This window comes from Odocoileus virginianus, chromosome 16 (genome assembly GCF_023699985.2).
Source record: "Odocoileus virginianus isolate 20LAN1187 ecotype Illinois chromosome 16, Ovbor_1.2, whole genome shotgun sequence".
Classification (NCBI taxonomy): domain Eukaryota; kingdom Metazoa; phylum Chordata; class Mammalia; order Artiodactyla; family Cervidae; genus Odocoileus; species Odocoileus virginianus.
The window spans coordinates 1,593,114-1,615,415 of NC_069689.1; the positions used below are offsets into that span (position 1 = coordinate 1,593,114).

At 48.8% G+C, this 22,302-nt stretch overlaps 1 long non-coding RNA gene across 1 annotated transcript in view; it reads right to left on the bottom strand.

Moving 5' to 3' along the window:
- Window positions 1-913: 913 nt before the first annotated feature.
- The window catches only part of LOC139038653 (uncharacterized), a 28,750-nt gene continuing 7,361 nt past the window's right edge, over window positions 914-22,302 (bottom strand). Inside the window, exons 2-4 of the long non-coding RNA XR_011491672.1 lie at window positions 13,302-13,808; window positions 8,779-8,835; window positions 914-3,843 (exon numbers count right to left, since the gene is read on the bottom strand). This is a non-coding gene — a long non-coding RNA (uncharacterized lncRNA). The remainder of the gene's footprint in view (window positions 3,844-8,778; window positions 8,836-13,301; window positions 13,809-22,302) is intronic.

A 22,302-nucleotide genomic window follows, 5' to 3' on the forward strand; every position in this document is an offset into this window, starting at 1 on the left:
TCTACTTTTGTATTCTATTCTCCATTGCTGGTGGACCAAAATATCACTACATTCTCTTGGGAAGTTAATAATAAGCTTGACCCTAGCAATGCCTCTACCGCTTTTGACCCATGGCTTACATTCAAACTGAAAATGCTGGGGAAGTAACCCAGAATCTGCCTCTGATCAGCGATGTGGCTTGTTGTTGTTGCTTTAATTAAGAATACCCACAGGAAGTGACACTGAAGTCTGTGCTGTGCTGTCTTGGGCTGCCTTGTCCAGCTGCACTCTAAGGGGTTGGTATTATTTTCCTGCCTCTGCTCAGTTGTTCAGTCGTGTCTGACTCTTTGCGACCCCATGGACTGCAGCCTGTCCTTGGGATTTCCCAGGCAGGAACACTGGAGTGGGTTGCCATTTCCTCCTCCAGGGGATCTTCCTGACCCAGGGATCGAACCTGCATCTCCCGTGTCTCCTGCATGGGCAGGAGGATCCTTTACCACTGAGCAAGCTGGGAAGCCCCAGTGGGCCCACAAATCCAGCAGCAGAGGTTCCCTGATGCACGCATCGAAGATATGGTTGCCCAGAGGAGGACTGCTGTAACACTTGCTTGGGGCTGGTGGGGGAGAATTCACAGAGAGGGTGGCACACCCGTGGTGTCCTGAAGAATCAGCTGGCATTAGCTAGAGAGTGAAGCGGGGGCTGGAGTTCCAAGCCAAGGAACAGCCTGTGCGAAGGGCGCAGAGACAGGACAGGGCATAGTGCCTGAAGGAGGCAGCACCAGTTTGCAGAGGCCAGGGCAGAAGTCATTCAGAGGATGAGCGCTGTGCCTGCCTGTGCTCGGCAGGGCTTCCGGGTCTCCCCTCATTCTAGGGACACGCCCTCTCGAAACTAGGGTGAAGTGGCGGCGCCTTGCACAGCAGCGTGTGATGGGTGTTTTAAAAATTGAGGTATAATTGACAGATAACATTAGTATCAAGGGTAAGAATTTTTAAAAAGTTGTAGTAAATTGCATGTATAACATGAAGTTTGCCATTTCAACCATTTTAAGTGTACAATTTATTGGCATTAGGTGCATTTGCAATGTCGTACAACCATCACCACATCCATTCCAAGAAATTCATCTTCCCAAACAGAAACTCTGTCCCCATGGAGCAATAATTCCCCTCCCTTTTCCCCCACTTCCAGCTCCTGACAACCACGGTTCTACTTTCTGTCTCTACAAATTTGCCTATTCTAGGTACCGCTTACAGGTAGAATCATACAATATTTGTCCTTTTGTGTCTGGCTTCTTTCACTTGGCATAATGATTTCAAGATTCGCCCATGCTGTAGCACATATCAGAATTTCATTTCTGTTCATGGCTGAATATTATTATGACACAGTGAGATTTTGAGCTTCTCCTGGAAGTACTGACATGCTGGGGAGAGTTACATAGGATGACAGCGAGTACCTGGTGTTCAGGATGCTCTCAGACCTGTGTGTGGGTGGATGGGGAGAAAGGTGGTGGTCTGCCGGAGCCCGTGGTGATGGTTCCTTCAGGAGCAGAATTACGACCCTTCCAGCCCGATGTAGCTGTAACTTCCTCAGGAAGCTTGTCTTCTCCTCTGAAACCTCCAGGGCCCTGTCTGTCTTCTGAGTATCAACAGCTGAACTGCACAATCTCTGTTATCTGCTAACCTTTGGGTGGGTGAGGACTGTGCCTCCAGCTCTCTGGGAATCTCAAGCCTGACCCCAGTTTCTCCTCCCTCTGTCCCCCACGGCACAGCCCAATGCCCCACAGAGGCCTCAATGGATACAGGAGTTGGGACTCAGGAACACGGGACATTGATGGCAGGTATGACCCTGGAGGAGTCAGTCTTTCCTGCTACCTGCCTCCTTTTGCTCCCAGCCCTGGATGCTTGGGTCAGACTGTATCCTGCTGGAGCTTTCATCTCCAGAGCTGGTGCTGAAGGAGACAGAACAAGCCTCAGGGGTGTCGATAACAGGGTTATAATCCGGCGGGATGAGACTGAGCTCTCTGGAGTCTCATAGCATTTTTCCAGCCCCGGCCACTTTATTACCATATCGCTGAGTGATGGGGCTCCGGGGAGCTGTGGTTCCAGCAGCCGCTCCCGCACGCCCCGCTGACGATTGATCAAGTACAGTTGGGCTGAGCAAATTCATGCTGCTTCCTGCCACCCCGTGTTCTGTCCTTCCCCTTCTTTTCCTCTCTCTCCTGCTCCTCAGGCTTCCCCTCCGGGCAGTAGAGATTTGGCCCCCCTTGCTACAAGGGCCTTGGGGTGAGAGCAGCAGGCCATGGAGGCCGACCCTGGGGGGCTGCAGACTCAGGCCCCCCGAATCCTCATTGTGTGACCCTGGACCTCAGTTTCCGTCTCCGAAGAGTCAGGGGGTTGGGCCAGTTGTTGTCTGAGGTTCCCTTCAGCCTTGACTACTCTGTGACTTAGTATTTTTCTTTCTTTAAGATTTCAAAGCAAATTGCAGAGTATTTTCTTTCAAGAGCGTGACAGTGTGACGGAATTGGGTGGGCATGCTAATTTCTGTCTTTCCTTCACTCCACAGGAATCCTGGGCAATGAGTTCATCCTTCTTTCTCCTCCAGGGAAACATGGTAATAGCGCCAGGCCAGTGGCTGGTGACTTGCCTCAAGGTTGTCTTAGAGTCCAGCCCATTAGGTCAGCGCTTGTGGGAGAACCAGATGCCATCTTGATGCAATAAACATGCAGCAGCCCACCCAGGGAGAGGGGTGGCTGAGCAGGCTGGGCAGGGAACCCAGAGCCCAGCTCTGGCCCCCATCTCAGGCTGGATCTAACTGTGCCCACACTCACATCGCTGCATGTCTGCTGTGCTCCACAAGCTCTCTGGGGAAGGACATTTCACAGACAAGGAAATTCACCAGTCTAGTTTTATAACCACAATATTGGGCCAAGTCATTCTACTGAGAAGTCGTCAGTGATTTAACTTTCTTTCTAAGTATGTGGAGCGATTAACTAAAGAACGGCTGGGCCCCATCTTAAGCAGATCCAAAGAATGATAATTTTTTTCACAAGAGCTTTTTTTCTCCCCACCTGGAAAACACTGGCTCTGGTCTTGTTAGGCAGCCCCTCCTCACTGTCTGCCTGCAAAGGTGAGCCTCAAACACCAGGTACTGGAGGCTGCTCTGCAGATGCATAGCCTCCTGTTCTAAGAACTGTTTTTCTCCCCAAGGGAGAGTGAGGGGAGCCTGGACTGCTTGGCAGTGTTCCCCAGGGACATTGGCTTTCTCTCATCTCTGGCATCTTTTTTTCTTTAACTATTTAAAAAAATATTTTAAAAAAAATGTATTTATTTTTTGTTTTGGCTGTGATGGGTCTTCCTTGTAGCACGAGGGCATCTCTTTAAATGCAGAGATCAGGTTTAGCTGCCCCCTGGCATGTGAGACTTTAGTTCCCCGGCCAGGGTTCAAACCCACATCCCTTGCATTGGAAGGCAGATTCTTAATCACTGGACCACCAGGGAAATCCCACCTCTGGCATCTTGAATGAGGTTATATGCACAAGATTGGTCTGAATCAGGCTCAGGAAGGAGGCTTCAAGGAAAGATACTTCACAGTCCCCCTGCAACTAGGAGGTGACTTGGGGAGACATGGGAAAAACTAGGGTTGTGGGAGTGGGGTTGGGACATGGGTTCTGTTTCTGGCTGTGCCACTTACTGCCGTTCACAGTCTCTGCCTCTCTGACCCTCAGTGACAGCCCCACCCTCCTCACTTCACTGGGTGTTCAGAGGATGCAAATGAGGCAGGAAACCTGAAAGTATCTGGCAAAGATTTCTACCCCCACTCCCTGGTCAAAACATTCAGGCCTGTATTTAAAGTCCATCATCAAACCACCTGAAAAGAAAAAGATCAGATATAATGGGATTACCAAAACAAATTGTATGTTGTTGTTTGGTCGCTAAGTCATGTCGAACTCTTTGCTACCCCATGGACTGCAACATGCCAGGCTTTCCTGTCCTTCACCATCTCCTGGAGTTTGCTCAAACTCATGTTCATGGAGTCAGTGATGCCATCCAACCATTTCATCCTCTTTCGCCCCCTTCTCCTCTTGCCCTCAGTCTTTCCCAGCATCAGGGCCTTTTCCAATGAGGCACTTCACATCAGGTGGCCAAAGTACTGGGGCTTCAATTTCAGCATCAGTTCTTCCAATGAATATTCAGGGTTGATTTCCTTTAGGATTGCCTGGTTTGATTTCCTTGCAGTCCAAGGGATTCTCAAGAGTCTTCTCCAGGACCACAATTTGAAGGCATCAGTTCTTTGGTGCTCAGACTTCTTTGTGGGCCAATTCTCACACCCATACAAGACTACTGGGAAAAAAAGCTTTGACTATACAGACCTTTGTTGTCAAAGTGATGTCTCTGTTTTTTAATACACTGTTTAGGTTTGTCATAGCTTTCCTTCCAAGGACTAAGTGTTTTTTAATTTCGTGCTGCAGTCACTGTCTGCAGTGATTTTGGAGCCCAGGAAAAGAAAATCTGTCACTGTTCCTACTTTTCCCCCATATGTTCACCATGAAGTGATAGGACCGGATGCCGTGATCTTAGTTTTTTGAATGTTGAGTTTTAAGACAGCTAAGTGATAACTTTTAAAAACAAATTTAGAAAGTTTTTATAGCATGTAAAGATGTAACTCTGCAGAGCAGATGTGATGAAATAATTTGACTGCTGTATCTCTCTGTTGCTTTTGTTTCCTATTAAAATAATTTAAAAAAATCTTTTCTTTATTGTTTTCTTCCTTTTACTTTCTTTGGACTTACTGTTTTGTTTTTTTTTTTTTCTCTGTTTTTGAATTTAAGAACTTAAGGTGTTTAAAATTTTTCCATGTTTTAATAAATTCATTTAAGATTATACATTTACTTCTAAATATTGCTTTAGTTGCATATCACAACCTATAAATTGTATTTATAATCTTTAGTGGTACTCTTACATTTTCAATATACATATTTACTTATTTTTTTAAAAACAAAGTTCATAGGTTATTCAGTATCCTTATTATCCTCTGGACAAGTACTCAATTTCATTGTCTAAAATATTATGTCTTTTTTAAAAAAAGATAACTGTAGCTATTATTATTATTATCATTTTATGGTCAATTTTTGTTGTTTAGTCGCTCAGTCATGTCCAACTCTTTTTGCGACACCCATGGACTGTAACTTGCCAAGCTCCTCTGTCCATGGGATTCTCCAGGCAAGAATATTGGAGTGGGTTGCCATTTCCTTCTCCAGGGGATCTTCCCAACCCAGGGATCGAACTTGCATCTCCTGCATCGCAGGTGGATTCTTTACTGCTGAGCCACTGGGGAAGCCTTTATGGTCAACATTTCAGTTAGTATATATGTATGTATGTGTGTGTGCTTACACACAGGAAACCCTAATGTATATGTACATGCATATGCATATATATATATATATATATATATACACACACACACTAATTTCCGGACTCATTCTTGTGTTTTTACACCCTACCTTTTCCATTAGGTTCACTTATTATTTTGCTGAAGTACATAATTTAGGACTTCTTTCAGTGAAGGTCCTTGGGTATAAATTTTCTAGTCTTTGTAAGTCTGACAAAGGTTTTATTTTGTTTTAATCTTGAGTGATTATTTAGCTGCAAATGGAATTTTAACCTCCATTTTTTTATACTTAGTACTTTGAAGCATTTGCCCCATGGATTTCTGGCCTCTTATTGATGAGAGGTCTGTGTGTCTTGTTGTCAGTACTTTGATAGGTGAAGGGTCTTTTCTCTCTGGAAGCCTCTACATTTTAATCCTTATTTTTGATGTTCTGCAGCTGCACTAGCATGTGTCTAGCTGTGATACAGCTCTATTTATGATGCCAGACATTCCATGTTTACTTCCACCCTGAGAACTTATCTTTTCCTTTAATTTTAGGAAATAATCTGTTTTTATATTTTTTACTATTACTTCTCTTCCATCCCTTGATTCTCTTCTCCTACTAGGTATTGGTTAGATCCTCCCAATTAATGGCATGCTGCAGTCCATGGGGTTACAAAGAGTGGGACATGACTTAGCGACTGAACAACTCAGTTTACTTACCATTTTTCTTAATGGACTGTTTATATCTTTACCTTTCTATGCTGTGTTCTACTTAAATTCCTTAGTACTAGCGGGCAATGGCACCCCACTCCAGTACTCTTGCCTGGAAAATCCCATGGACGGAGGAGCCTGGTGGGCTGCAGTCCACGGGATCGCTAAGAGTCAGACACGACTGAGTGACTTCACTTTCACTTTTCACTTTCATGCACTGGAGAAGGAAATGGCAACCCACTCCAGTGTTCTTGCCTGGAGAATCCCAGGAACGGGGGAGCCTGGTGGACTTCCGTCTATGGGGTCACACAGAGTTGGACAGGATTAAAGTGACTTAGCAGCAGCAGCAGCTTCCAATTCACTAAGTTTCTGTTTGGCCATGTGTAGTTTAGAATTTATCCAAGTTTGGAGGGATTTCCCCCAATGAGTATATCATTTCACTTCTAAGATTTTCAATGGGTTATTTTTCATGTCTATCTACTCTTGTTACATTTATGCTTCTTTTTGTTTAATTTTTGTTCCTTTTGGCAGATGCTGTCTTTTCTTCCACTTTTTTAAAAAGGTTTCTAAACAGGCTTTTGTTGAGACTGAGCAGGACCCTGTGTGGTGGCATTCTTGGGGACAAACCCCCTCCCTCATCGTGTCCCCTGCCTCTTGTTTGTAGTAGAGCTTTAGGCTCCTAGGTCTTCAAGCACTTCCCAGGTGGCGCTGGTGGTAAAGAACCTGCCAGCCAATGCGGGAGATTCATGCTGGTTCAATCCCTGGGTCAGGGAGATCCCCTGGAGGAGGAAATGGCAACACATTCCAGTATTCTTGCCTAGAAAACCCCATGGACAGAGGAGCCTGGAGGGCTACAGTCCACAGGGTCGCAAAGAGTCGGATGTGACTGAAGCTACTTAGCACACATGCACATCCTAGGCCTTTATGGAGTTTCAAAGAAAAGATTTAATCAGAAAAGCGAGAAAATGCAGAAGCCAAGGAAAGCAGTCAAGCAAGACAAAAGTAATAACAGTTAAGCCACAAGACAAAGTCAAGTGTCTTTAGTTCCTCCCCAGGGCTATAGATGAATATTCTGAGCCATATCTTTAATTTAACCACCCCCCCCAGGTGGAAGAAGTTAATTGCACGCTGACCACCAGCATGTATACCCCAGGCCCATTGAAACCAGAAGGATGATGACTGAGATTCCAGAAACATCACCCTCTCACCTCACCATCAAGCAATTAGAAAATTGTGCATGAGCAGATCACACATTCTGTGACTCTGCCTTGCACTGTCTTAAAAAGCCCCTCCCTGAAAGTCATCCAGGAGTTCAGGTCTTTTGAGCACAGCTGCCCAATCTCCTTATTGGCCTCTTCAAAAAATGTCAAATTTTCCTTCACCACAACCTAGTGTCAGTAGATTGGCCTTACTGTGCTACAGGCAAGTGGACCCAAGTTCAGTTTGGTAACAATGTTATGCCATTTAAAGATTATTCTATTAGTTGTTTTGTCTGCAATAAGTTCATCTTCTAACTGTTGATTTTGCTTTAGCATCAATGTTCTTTATGCATTTTGAATTTTGCTCTATAAGCTCATCCTGAGGGGGCAGTTTTTCTCTGTATTTTTCCTTGCAACTGTTGGTTTTGTAGTTGCTCCTTTAATCCCCCAAAGCCCTGAGTGCAAAACCAGGTCTTATTTTTTTCTTATTCTCTAAAATGTTGGTTTTGCCCTCTCTTTATATCCTGCTTAAGGCTCTTATCCCTTGGTGATCTTGTAGGTATTGTGAATCCCGTCCCTAAACCAGCATGTGGCTTTGCTGGGTCAGCTTCCTCTGGCTTCCCTGTGTTGTACTTTCTTTATTATTTTTTCTGTTTAAGTTTACTCTGTCACTGTTAAAGTTCTGCATAAAAGCAGAGGGAGTTATTGGTAGGCCCAGAGAAGCATCCTGACTGAAGGTCCACTGTTACTATAACTCTAGCACCTTTCTCCCTAAATGTAGTCAACAAAGACCTTTGGATATTGTGACATGGTGTCAGTTCCAGGCTTGATGCTGCAGGTTTGGCCCCAGCTCCAGGAGCTGCTCTGCCCTGCATCCCTTGGCTTAGAGTGCGCTCCATCTTGGAACCTCAGCCTTTCCTCACACCCCTGCAGCGTGGTCCATGCCTGCCTCATTCTCTGATTTCCTTCTTCGGGTCTCTGCAGTACTCTGCAGGTGCTGGAGAGGAGCCCTGAACTCTGGCTCTGTCTGCTATGGTCCCAATCCTTCTCCTCTATTATTTTCTCTTCCTCTCTCAGTCCTCTTCTACTGGGGCAGAGCCTTGCTCACAGGATCCCCTGGCTTAGGGGACTTGGACTTACAGGGGCCTTGGAAACCAGAACTATAGCATTGTCTGGCCAGAAGCCTAGACACACACACCTGCACACACACAAACATATGGACAAGTTTTAAAAACCCAGGTATGTTTATAGCTGTTCTATATCCTACATTACATTATAAACATGTCTTCTTGTTGTTAATAGTTCTTAAATATTTCAGAGATCCTTACTACCATTTACCCAGTCTTTCCCTCAGTGTTATTTCCAGTCGCTCTTAATTAAGAGGTAACCTGATGACCCAAGGCTTTGGCCACACTTTGGATTATGGCTTCAGAAAAGACCCCAGCAGGGAATGACAAAGTAAAAACCAATATATATACACTAGTGATACTACATATAAAATAGATAACTAATGAGAACCTACTGTAGAGCACACAGAACTCCACTGGCTGCTCTGTGGTGACCTTAATGGGAAGGAACTCTGAAAAAGAGGATATATATATAATATATATATATATGTATGCACACACACATATATATACATATAATTGATTCACTCTGTTGTACAGTAGGAACTAACACAACATTGTAAAGCAACTATACTCCAGTGCATGTGTGATAGCTGTTTCAGTCGTGTCCAACTCCTTGCAACCCCGTGGACTGCAGCCTGCCAGGCTCCTACGTCCATGGGATTCTCCAGGCAAGAATACTGGAGTGGGTTGCCATGCCCTACTCCAGGGGATCTTCCCAACCCAGGGATCAAAACCACTTCTGCAGTTCCTGCATTGCAGGAGGATTCTTTATTTCTGAGCCACCAGGGAAGCACCATCTATACTCCAGTAAAATTTAATTAATAAAAGTCAGAGACTCTGGCTATTGATGTCTGTCTGGAGTGGGTGCCTGCATCCTTGTGACATTGGGATTTGAGCTGCCCTCACCCCAGCCTACTCACCCCCAGTAGCTTCCAGCTTGCTGTGAGCAGGGAACACACCAAAATGATGCTTTAGACAGTGAGTGACTATATTTCTTCTGGTCAAGAGTTCCCTGATTACAAACTCTTTAGTTGCTTTAAGAAACTCCTGGTTGGGCCCCAGATACAGGGAATGAAGTACCCGAGTGAGTGGGAAGGTCTCTGGCTCACCAAATCAAGTGCCTGAAATGCTACCAGATGCGAGGTTTGACACCTAACAACAAAAAGGCTCAGGGTTATAAGCAGGGAATGTTTTCTGAGGTTTCTGCTTTATGGTTTGATGAACTGTTTTCTTCTACAGCTTCATAATCCTTGCAAACTAAACTGCAAGGCGGAGGTCCTTATTCTCCCCATTTTCCAGAGGAGCTGACTGAGGCTCAGAGCCACTTGGACAGTGTTTCTTAAAATGTAGTGTGCACATGAGTCATCAGAGAGCTTATGGAAACACAGATTTGGATTCAGGTGATCTAAGATCCTGGTTTCTAACAGCTGATGTCAGTGCTGCTGGTCGAAGGACCTTACTTGAGGAGGGAGGTGCCAGGGAGCGCTGCCACGCTGTCCATGTCCTAGGGGACTGAACAGGGGCCCGCGTCTGTCTGACTCCAAGCTCGCACCCTGCATCTGCTGTTCTCACCTAGATTCCTGCAGTCTAACCACTTACTGTTCAGGGCGGCAGAGGGTGGGATGCTTCCGCTGGAGGGAGAGAAGGCTTTGTTCAGGGATGGACTGCCCTCTCCAGGCCCCCCTCCCCTTCCTCGAGATTTAATGAGGAAAGACGGATGGAAGGGGATTGTCTCGGAGGTGGTGAAGCACCACAGCCAGGCAGCCATCCATGGGTCTGTTGGAAAAATTAATTTTTTAATTAAAAACATCTTTTTCTCTCCCTCTTCTTTCCCCTTTTGCTTTAATGTCTCAGTCTGGAGTAATTATGAGTCGCTCTGGGGAGACTGAACCTTAGAAAAATGGTTGGTGCGACTGGCGAAGAATTTATCTGATTAACTTGGGCTCAGCTTTTGAAGACAGCAAAAGAGAAGTAAAAAGAAAAAAAGGAGGAGGGAAAGCCTCAGTTCCCCATTCTCCTTCTGGCACAAAAGTTAATCACAGTGTCTCGGAGGCCAGGTGGGTGCCGGCTACTCCTTCAGGCCAGCCCATTCAGGATGGGTGGGGAGGACCAGAGCTTATCTGCTTTCCCTTCTCAGGCCCCCCACTGTCCCCTGCCCCAGCCAGGCCCCCACCTGTCCTTCAAGTTTTCCTCCAGGGCCAGAACATGTCACTGTGACTAACCCAGCAAGGGAGATGGTCTCTTAGACAGGGTTCCTGAAAAGCAGAGCAGGAAAAGGCGATCTGAGGGGTAGAGGTTTATTAAATGAGTGCTTTCAAGTGATGCCCAGAGAGAGTGGGATAGGACAGGGAGGAAGCTAGGCAAGGATGAGGGGTCAGCTGAAGTCTGCTCTCTGCCTGATCCCAGGGGAGCCCTGGAGCTTGAATAGCATCAGAGTTGTCAGGAGGCAAAGGGCCTGGGGGCAGGGGAGTGGGCTTTTGTTCCTAGATCTGTCAGCCATTGGCTATGGGTTGTAAACCTTCAAGCATTTCCCGATAAGGTCGGTCTCCCTTGGCTGAGGGCAATGCTCTAGAGAAGGACAGCGGTGAGCTGTTGACAGCCAGCACTCACAGCAGTGCTCAGAGGGTGGGGGGTGAGGGTGGGGATGGGGGGGATGCACTGGTGGAAGGGATCTGGGTGAGGCACCAATAGCACCTATTACTGTTACTGGGGGAGGGGGAGTCTGGTGGGTTGCAGAGAAGGGGATGGATTCATGGTGATTTAGGAGATAGAGTTGATAGAACTTAGTTGAATGAGGGGGTGATGGAGAGCAAGGTGACAAGGGGGCTTCCAGGTTACTGGTTTGGGTGACTGGGTAGCTGGGGGTTCTAAGTTCTTAGATGGGTAACCAGAAAGAGGGCAGACCTGGTGGGGGAGGAGGGCGATGTGTTATCTGAGCATGGTGGACACCCAGGTGCAGGTGTTGAGCAGGCAGCTGGGGGTGGTCCTAGCACCTACCAGGTCCTACCACTTACCAGTATGTGGTCCTAGCACCCATCAGACTCATAGTAGGCACATAGGAGGCACTCAGTAAACCTTTGTTGAAAAATAGACTAGCTAACACCCTTATGGCATCCACCATGCACCAGGCACTGCATTAGACTCATTTACCTCTGAAGAAGGTGATATTATTATCCCCACTGTACAGATGGAGACTCAGAGGCACAGAGAGGTTAAGTAGCCCACTAAGATCACACAGAATCTGCCTGCAATGCAGGTGACCCTGGTTTGATTCTTGGGTCGGGAAGATCCCCTGGAGAAGGGATAGGTTACCCACTCCAGTATTCTTGGGCTTTGCTGGTGGCTCAGATGGTAAAGAATCCACCTGCAATGCAGGAGACCTAGGCTTGATCCATGGGTTGGGAAGATCCCCTGGAAGAGGGCATGGCAACCCACTCCAGTATTCTTGCTTGGAGAATCCCCATGGACAGAGGAGCCTGGTGGGCTGCAGTCCATGGGGTTGCAAAGAGTCGGGCATGACTGAGTGACTAAGCCCAGCACTTGGTCACACAGCGGGTAAGAGACAGAGCTGGGAGGTGACTCCCCAGGGGCCATGCTACCGTGTGAATGAGTGAGACTTGAGGCCAGCCTGCTGGGGACCAGAGCCCACGAGAGTTTCAAGTAGCACACGTACATACAGTCACAGGCACAGGCGGCCACATAAGCATGCGGCACAAAGGCAGCTCCTGTCTGCTGCAGGAAAGGATGCCCACAGCCTCAGGGAGGGGACCCTTATAGGGCAGCCCTCTCATCACACTGGACTGGTCAAAGCTACTTCCGACCTGTTACTGCTGCCTTTATAGCCCTTGAGGACAGAAAGTTACTGGGGGCTGGGCTAGAAGGAGGCGTGTGGAAAGCCCTGGTGTCAGGCAGGACACCCTCCAATGCAGTTCTGCTAAGATTCAGTGTGGCCTGGCAAGTTCCCAAGCCTCTTGGAGCCTCAGCTTCCTCATATGTGAAATGGGAATATTTATATTTCTTTCTCAAGATTTTTGTGAGAATCAGAACTGCTACATGGTGTCTGACCCACAGAGGGTACTCCTAAAATGGTGTCACTAGTATGCCTTTATGCCCCCCCTTACTGTTACATTACAACCCCCTTTGCCTGGTTTTGGAAAGTGTAAATATTGCCCTGGGTGTCTTTCAGTTATCAACTGCCTGGCTGCCACCAGGGTGCTGCAGACATGCCATTCATGGGCCTGTCCAGCCAGATGGCTGGTGGCTGCTGAGGGGAGAAGGCTAGGAAGAGAGGTTCGGGGCTGGCAGGGTCCGGACTCTCTTGTACAGGCATCTAAGCTGGCAGCCTTTAGTCAGCCCCCACCCATGATCGCCACGAGGGAGACTGCTCGGCTGAGACTAAAGCCTCCCTCTGGAGCCCACCATCAGCTGGGCTGCACTGAGCACCCAGAGCCACCGGGGGCTCCAGGGGGCACGCAGCTCCAGGGGGCACCCAGCTCCAGGAGGCACCATTCACGTTACAGTCTGTGGCTCCAGGGGACGCGATTAGCGGAAAACAACATGAGTAATGCTCCCTGGAGGTGTGCAGTTGAGGCATGAGAACTCTTCAGGGTAGCAGTCTCAAGGCTCTACAACCGCTAGGAAAACCTGAGGAAGGGGCACGTGGGCTCTTAGTTGAAGCATGCAGGGTCTAGTTCCTTGATCAGGGATTGAACTCCTGTCCCCTGTACTGGGCCACTGGACTGCCAGGGAAGTCCCCGGGGAATGCTTCTGGGGCTGTTCTGGTTAATTCAGGCTTAACCCTTTGAGTGCCAGACACTTCTGTTTTATTGCCAATAGTGCTGCCTCCATGAGCAGACTGAGAATTGAGCCCATCTTCCTGGAACACCAAGGTTAGGATCTGAAACTGGACACCTACCTCCACCTGGAGTGCTCCTCTCTGACCTGCCCTGGCAGGAGCGGGAATTCTGAACTGCACACTGTCCTCTCTCCTTCCGGCTGGTTCTCTGGTTCTCTGGCTCTCAGGACAGCAGAGCCCCATGGACTTGCTTCTTCGCGGTCGCTGGCATCTCCCTTTTATAAGCACTGCCACCCAATCGGTTCACGACGTCCCTCCTTTGAGCTGGAACTGACCAATCACACTCGGCCTGGTTTCTCCGTTGCTAGGTGCTGAAGGCTGCCTCCCCACCGCCAAAGGGCTTGGGTTTTAAAAGTACGGTACTAGGTCTGGAGCTGTTCGAGGAGGTTAGCTGCTCCGGGAAGATGGATTTAAGATTTCTTGAGCGCAGTATCCAGTAGGTTCAGCCCACCATAACGGTTCTCGGAGCTAGAAGGGAGGCGAGAGCACCCGACCCGGGGTGATCCTGGAAGACTTCCACTGGGGGCGCGGAAGGAAGATTTTCAGGTCCAACTTCGGTGTCCCTTTCTGCAAACAGCGGACCCTTCTCAGTGCCCTGCCGGCAGCCTCTGCACTTCCCTGCCGGCAGCGTTGGGACACCTCCCAGCCCCGCTGCCAGCCCTGGCACAGACCTCATCCCTGAGCTCCGCTCTGCCCTAGGATCCCCTTCCTTTCTCTCACACACACACCCAGGGCCCAGTACCCCCTGGCCTAATCCAAACACCCCTCTCTGGTTCCAGACACTAGGAATGGAGGTGGCCCAAGAAATGATAACAAGAGGACGCAGAGACAAGGGAAGAGTATCCTAGGTGGGGAGCACAGTGTAGGCAAAGGCTTTGGTGGCATGTGTGAGGATGTATGTATGTCTACCTGCCCATATACACACATGTGTGCATGTGCTGGTTCCATGCATAAGTCTTGGGCCCAAGTGTGCATGTGTGTAAAAAGCTGAGAAAGGACATCAGTGCCTCCTTGTCTCAGATTTGTGGATTTTCTCACCTCCTCTCCCCACCATCCCGCCTCCTGCTGTGATCTCTCCTTGAAAAACCTGGCTAGCTCCCTGGGGGTCCAGGCTCCTCAACCTGGTCCCTACCTAGTCCCCACTCCAGCCAATGTATCAACTTCTGAATAAAAAATAACTATGAGAGCAGTGCACAGTGGAGCTAACATTGCCTCCAAATGGAGAAAATCCAATCCAAGCCCTAATTTTTTCCCTCTCGCCACCCAGTTTTACCTCTTCTGGGCCCAGGGGCCCTGCTCCTGCACCTCAATCAAAAGGGCCCACTGAGAATGGAGGGGCGGATAAAATCTGTGCCTCCTTTACCCCAGACTCCTGAGAGCAGCCTGCTGTCCTCATCTGTGTTCCGGCCAGTTCTGTCTGTCTGGAGTCCAGGTCCCTTCCTCTAAAGGAGCTTGTCTGTGTTCCGTGGGCTACAGTGAGGGGTCAGGGCGAGGAGGCCTGTGCTGGGGTCAGGGCCTGGCCTCCCCCAGGACTCTGTCCCTCTGAGCCTCAGTTTCTACAGCTGAAGAAAGGGGACATGATCCCAGAGGCTCAGATGACGGGGGATGCGCAGGGACTCTGTGAACTCTGAACTGCTGGAAACGCTGCGCTGGTCTCCACTGGGGCCTTGGCCAATGGGAGCATCTAAGGGCATGAGCCAGAGATGGCAAATGTTTGACACACAGGGTACTGTAAAAAATTGAAATGGCCAATATTTAAACAATGGACGCCTTCTGAGGGAAGTCTGACTTTTGGCTTCTCTTGAAAAATCGGCAGGCCCACATGGGGTAGTTGGGGTTTTTAGGCAGAGCCTGCATTTCCCTGGCCCTTTCTCAGCAGGTCCGTTTCTGATTACCTGCCTGACCCCTTGAGGGTAGAGAGCCCTAACCCTTTCAGAAAATGTTGGCATTTCAGAAGTGTCTTCCACGGTGGTCCAGAGAGGCAAGTGGGCTGTATTTGGGTGGGGGAGGAGGGCACATCTGCCTTCTGGGTCTCCTAGTGTACAACCTGCCCTGCGCCCCACCTCCCACCCTCTCAGCTTCAGCAGTTCCAAGTGGGGAGCAAGGAAGGCATTCAGTCTGGGATGTGACTACTTTCCCTGCTCCATCACCTTGACCATCGCCCACACGGGGTATCCTTCCAAGGCCCAGGGAGCCAGCTGGGCAGTTCTCCCAAAGCAGGTGTAAACTAGGCTAGCCAGGGCTTTCTCCTCTGACTCCTCAGTGAAGCTCACCTGTTCTAAGGCTTGTGCTGTAGTCAGCCCTGTGGATCAACTTGGAGCAGGGCTGGGAGAGCCACTCTCCTCAGTCTGGAAAAGGGGCAATCTGGTGTTCCTGACCCACCGCCCCCCAGCTATGTGACCTTGGGAAAAAGACTTAGACTCTCTAAGCCCCAGTTTTCTAATCTGTTAAATACCTATTTCCATGGGATCACATAGGATCCTATGGGTTCTCATAGGATCACATGGGATCAAGTGTAAGAGAATTGCCTGGCACAGGGCAGGCATACAGTAGGTATTTAATAAGTGTCTGCTGAAAAGAGGAGTTGAGGATTCTCAGTCCCAGCAGTGGAGCCTGCAGGGTTGCTCTGCAATGGAGATCGAGTAACAGAGTCCTGGCCTGCTGGTGTTGAAAGTGAGGACAAGAGTCAGGGGCCTCTGCCTTGAGACCTTGCCCCTTCCAAGCTGGGGTGACTGGGAGAATGCAGGAGTGGGGAGCAAAGGGTAGAGGTGTAGCTTCTTTTCTTGTGGGGATGCAGCTCTTTCCCCAGCATGTGGGCCCCTTCCATTTATTTATTTATTTATTTTTATCGGTGTATAGTTGCTTTGCAATGTTGTGTTAGCTTCTGCTCTACTACATTGTGATTAGCTGTATGTATACATATATCCCCTCTCTCTTGAACCTCTGCCCCACTCCCACCTTCCACCCCTTTTGGTCATCACAGAGCACCGAGCTGAGCTCCCTATGCTACCTAGCATGTTCCTACTATCTATCTATTTTACACATGCTAGTGAAAGTATGTCAATATTATTTTCCCAATTTGTCTCATCCTCCCCTTCCTGCTCTGTGTCCACTTATCTGCCTTCTATGTCTGCATCTCTGACCTTGCAAACAAGCTCATCTGAACCACTTTTCTAGATTCCATACATGTGTGTTAATAGATGACATTTGTTTTTCTCTTTTTGACTTACTTCACTCTGTATGACAGACTCTAGGTTCATCCACATCACTACAAGTGACCCAATTTCATTCCTTTTTATGGCTAAGTAATATCCCACTGTATATAGGTAAATAATACATCTTCTTTAGCCATTCATCTGTCGATGGACATTTAGGTTGCTTCTATGTCCTGGTTATTGTGAATAGTGCTGCAATAAAATTTGGGATATATGTGTCTTTTTGAACTATGTTTTTTTTTCAGGGTATATGGAGTCCTTTCCTTAAAAAGGAGGGCCCCTGCTTTCTTTAATCACTAGAATCTGGCTGCCTGATTTCCCACTGAGATGGGGGAGTCTGGGGGCCCAAAGAGGTAGGGTATGGAGAGAGAAGATGGCCCTATAATCAATCAGTCCTGGAGTCACTTCATGGGGTTTCCCCATCAGGACTTGTGAATGGTGGGTGGGAGACTGAGGGAGACACTCTTAGAGCCTTACTTAGTCTAAACTTGAAAGCACAGGTAGGACAAGGATATTCTAGGTCCCCAAGGGGGAACTTTGGGATGGAGAGGATCTGAGCAGACTCTGAAAGGAAGGCCCTCCTCCTCCTCCCTCTAAAGACTGTCATCTGGCCATTGCACACAGCAATGGCGACCACTGCCTTCTCCCCAGATGTGCTTCTAGAGCCACAAACTGGGGGTATACATCTGGGTGTGTTGCTATCCCAAAAGACGGGTCTGCCCAGAGATGATGAGGGATAATGAGGATTATGGTGGTGATGATGGCAGCTGATGACATTTACTGAGCACCTGGGCTGAACACCTCATGATGCACTCACCTCAATTCTAGGGCTACAGACCAGCCCATCTCATTGAGGTGCATCCTCTACCTGAAAATTCAAATGGAAACAGAGCCACCCACAGGGAGGAGGGAGCATCAATTCATTGATTTCACAAAAGGATTGTCCTTGGTCACGGTGGTGATGAATCTAAGAAATAGCTCCCCACGTGCGCTTAGGGTAATAGTTCATGTTGCAAATGTTGATGTACCTTCCTTGTTTTTAAGAACATGTCCAGAGAACCAAACCAGCTGCTTTGGGGTCTCCAGACTCCCTGCTTACAGGCAAGAGAGCTATTTCAGGACCCTGGAGAGTGCCCCAAACTCCCCAGAGGTGGGTGTAAATGCCGAATTGGACTTTTCAGAAGTGGCTCATCCTGGGAAATCATCACATGGGTGGGACCTGGGGCCTGGAGCCCTGGGAACATGGGATTGCCCAAGTTATTCAGCGGCCTCATGTTTCCATGCAGCTTGACTGCCTGTGGAACAGAGCAGTCAGGAACAGACTTATGGAACAGAGCAAAAACAGGGGCAGCCCAGCTGGCTTCTCTGTGCTGAGTCTGCAAAGACACAGGTGTCTCACTTTCTGTACTCTAAAAAGTGTGTGCAAATAGGAGTGCTGTAAGTTGAATCCTACTCCCAACACTATTCTGGGTTGCTCTGGGCTTTGGGGGCAGTACTTGGCTGTTTAGATAGGCAGCTTGATAGGTGGTTAGAGTCATGGCCTGTGCAACCTCACTGCCTGAAACTGAATCTTGGCTTGGTCTCTTCTGGCTTGTGTGAACTTGGAGGCATTACCTAACAGTCTCTGTGCTTCAGTTTCCTCATCTGTGAAATAGGGATGACCCTGGTTTGATTCCTGGGTTGGGAAGATCTGCTGGAGAAGGAGTAGGCTGCCCACTCCAGTATTCTTGGGCTTTCCTGGTGGCTCAGCTGGTAAAGAATCTGCCTGCAGTGCAGGAAACCTGGGTTCGATCGCTTGGAGAAGGGAACGGCTACCCACTCCAGTATTCTGGCCTGGAGAATTCCCTGGACTGTATTGTCCATGGGGTAGCAAAAAGTCAGACACCACTGAGCCACTTTCACTTTCACTTTCAAAGGGTGCTGTAGAATGAAACATAATACATAAAGCATGTAAAGCAGTGCTTGGTATGTACTTAGTGCAGTAAACTGTTATTATTTTTTAACCTCAAGCATTTCTGCTCCAGCTCTGCTCCAAGAACCTCCAGTACATGGCCAGGTTCTTCCCATAGTAATCTCTATCTTGCTTCCAGAGTCAGACTAGGAAGAGGCAGATATTTTCTGGGCTTCTCAACTTTGATTATCTGGGGAAGCCTTGGTTTGGAAACTGGAAGGCCCCACTGCCCTGGACCAGGGGTTTTGGAACCCAGAGAAGAAGCTGGACCCTGGCACTAGCTTCTTCCTTGATCCTTCTTCATATGGTTCCAAGCCTGGTCTTTAGAAAACAGAAAGATCAAGACTCAAAGGGCAAGTCATTATTGGCCTCTTGGGGCCCCCTCTGTGTATGGGCATAACGATACCTTTGACATGGTTGTTCAGAGGATGAAATGAGAAAATGTGGGCAAAGGACAAACACAAGTGCTTTAAGGGCTGTGTATCAGTGGCTATCACATGACTGTCTTCCTAACATCTCTGTCTCACTGGGGTCTCTGCCACTCCCCTCTCCCTCCCACTGGAGGAAGTTCTCATTCCTTCTCCTTGACTGCCTGGCTTGGTCCAATCCAAAAGACTCAGGGGCCTTTGGGGTCAGCCCACCTAGGGCCAAACCTCAGAGAGGGAGGCTTTTAAAAGATAAGATGGCTTCCTATGGTCCATTTCCTGTGACCTTATCCCTTCTCTATGCTTTGTCTTAGTATTAATGCTGTGGGTTTCTAGACAACTCCTTCGTTGCATAGACCTGGGCAGAATCCTATCTCCACCCCCAGCTCTACCCCATTCCAGCAGCAAGTGGTGAAACATTTATCTTACTAGCAGCTCAGATTTTTAAAAAATTATTTATTTATTTATTTTTGGCTGCTTTGGGTCTTTGTTGCTGCGCGTGAGCTTTTAGTTGTGGGGAGCATGGGCTACTCTCTGCCTGTTTCTCCTCATGATGGCTTCTCTTGTTGTGGGGCCTGGGCTCTAGAGCAGGGCTCAGTAATTGTGGCGCATGGGCTTAGTTGCCCCGTGGCATGTGGGATCTTCCCGGACCAGGGATCAAACCCATGCCCCTGTGTTGGCAGGCTGATTCTCAACTACTGGACCATCTAGCAAGTCCAGCAGCTCAAATTTAACAGTCATGAATATGAACTGGATCGGTTCTCGGCTTTATCACAAAAGTCATCTCATCTATAATTAGCACTTAATTAGCATGTATTTTGTGTCCAGCAATGTAGGAAGCACTTTACACACTTTTTCCTATTTAATCACTCAATAGGCTCTAGAGGTAGCTCTTAACACTAATTTTATTTTACAGGAGAGGAAACTGAGGCTGGGAGGGGTTGAATGATGCTTGGGTAACAGGGAGGGGGCCTTGGAGCAGCAAGGAAGCTTGTGAAGCCCTTAGCTCAGTGCCCAGCATGCAGAAGGTGCTCAATAAAAGGGGTCAGCCTGGTCTACCTTGGGGCCTCTCTCTGGGACTTCTAACCGGGATGACTCTTTATGCCCTCTCACCCATTCTTGTACCAACTCTTCTAATGGCCAGAATAGATTAATTTGCATTTGAGCCAGGCAAGGTTAATAGAATTCCAGGCAGTATGAGAATTGGGTGTAGGGAGAGGGGGACACAGAGAATGGCCTCTGGCTCTAATCATAACTGAGGCCTCTTTCTGTTTGCTGCTGTGGCCGCTTCCAAGCAGGACTGCGAGGTGCTGGGCTGTAGAGTCAGCATGGAATGATGTGTGGCTTTCGTGAGCTTCTCAGTTGTGGGTTACTCATTCTGCCTGGGAACTTGAACACAGCCCAGCCCTCATCCCTCCTCTGCAGACTCTCTGGGTTTTGGGTTTGAGGGTAGGTAGACTGGGACTTGGGGGGCTTCAAGTTCCCTTCTACCACTGTCCCAGGGCCTGGCTGTGACCATGACGTCCCTGCAATGCCCACTTGGGCTGCAGAGGACACCGGCCTTCTCACCGTGGCTCTGTTGTGGGCAGTAGACCGTCGGGCCCAGGGCAGGTCTTTGTCTCTTTATGGGTTTCAGGGTCCTCATCTTGTAGAATGGAGGGGAGCACTGGCTGTTCTCAGAAGGGTCCCCTAGCCCTGCCGTGCAGTGGAGTAAATATAAGAGAGAATCCCTCTCCCTCTGCCTGCGCTATCAGAGGGCAGAAGTGGAGGGTGGGGACAGAGGGCCTGGGTCAGGTAGGATGCGGGGAATGAGGCAGATGGAGGAGTTTCAGTGGATCCTTGCCCACTGGCTTGAGATGTTAAGTGACTTGCCCATGGTTGCACAGCTGATAAGTGGCAGATCAGGGGCTGGCTAGGGAGGGAAGAGGCCAGGGACCCTGGCTGGCTGAAGCAGGGAGACGGAGGGAGAGTCAGTCCCCAGGGAAGGCTGGTCTAGCCTGTAGACCAGCACTGAAACCAGGAGGGATTTATTCCATCTGCCTCTCTCTCCCCATTCCGCATATGGGGAAACTGAGATCAGAGAAGGGATAAGATTGTCCAGGCGCATAACGTCAGTTAATGATGACCCTAGGAGTGTTCCCTAGGGTTCTACCTCCTAGACTGGGATATTGCTTAATGAGATGGGGAAGAAAAACAGGCAAAGGTGAGTATGAGGAGGGTTGGTGCATTCAGTTTGGATCCTCTGAATCTGAGATGCTCAAGAGATGGGCCTAAGCAGCCAGCATGGAGGTGAGCTTGGATTTGGAGCAGGGATGTCTATGCCAAAAGTCACTTTCTTTTAGCACATCATCCCATGCAATGTGTGCAGTGCACACAGTCAAGTTATTGAGGGTCAAGGGAAGGTCAGAGAGGGCTTGTGTTTAGGGCAGGACCAGCACTTGGGAATAGTTGTGGTGAGGACAGAAGTTTTAATCAGGGAAGGCTTCCTGGAGGAGGCCACTAAATGGTGTGTCCTTGAAGGCTATGCTCAGAAAGATTATGTGATTTGCCTAAGGTCACACAGCTAGAAAGTGGCAGAGCCAGGATTCCAACTATGTCTGCCTCCTTCCAGGGTCTCTGTTCTCAACCCCATTGGCTGATGCTCTCAGAGTATAGGGCCTGGTGGGGAGGGGGTTGGGGAGAAAGGGCCAGGAGCTAGAGGGTGTGTATGATGGATTTAGTCTCTTCCAGTTCAGACCAACTTTCTCCATTCTGTATATGGTCAAATTCCAAATCAACAAAGAGCAGAGGTTTGACCCTCGAAGTTTCAGAACACAAGAGCTGAGATTGTCCTAGTTTTATGACAGATCCGACTCCAGGTATAGTTGCCCTTAAATGTAAGTGGCCTGGGCAATTACTTAGCACCTGTGAACTGATGTGCACCCAGAATCTCCCTTGCCCCCCAGACTGGTCTGTCACCATGCCGGAGAGTTCATTCATCCACCGTGACTTTGTGCAGGCGTGGCCTGCCTGGTGTCCTCCCAGGAGGGAGCATAGCTTTGGCTCCTCCCACTTGGCACAGAGGGGACTTAGCAGACCCGTCTCTCCTGGGCAGAAGGGGCGGAGGTCCCCTTCCTTTCTGCTTTGCAGAAAGCCAGTCGCCATGTGAGAGACTGGCTCATGTGACAGAAGGGCAGGGAGCCGCCGGGCACATGGAGCTGCAGCAGTGGCAGCCATGGCCAGAGCCAGCAGCTCACAGTGAGCATGCGGTACCAAATGGGGAGCGCTACTCTCTGCGCAAATTAAAAATTAAAATTAATCAAACACTCAAATTGATTTCCTTCCCGTCTGCTTCATCTGTTTGCTCTACTGTGCCAGTCAGATCCAGCCTTGCCCAGCCCAGTTCATCCCAACTTCACACCAGTGCTGGGCAGCTCAGGCTGCTGTGAAGGTCTCTGCAAGCCTGGGGGAAGCACAGCCACCTCTTTCCA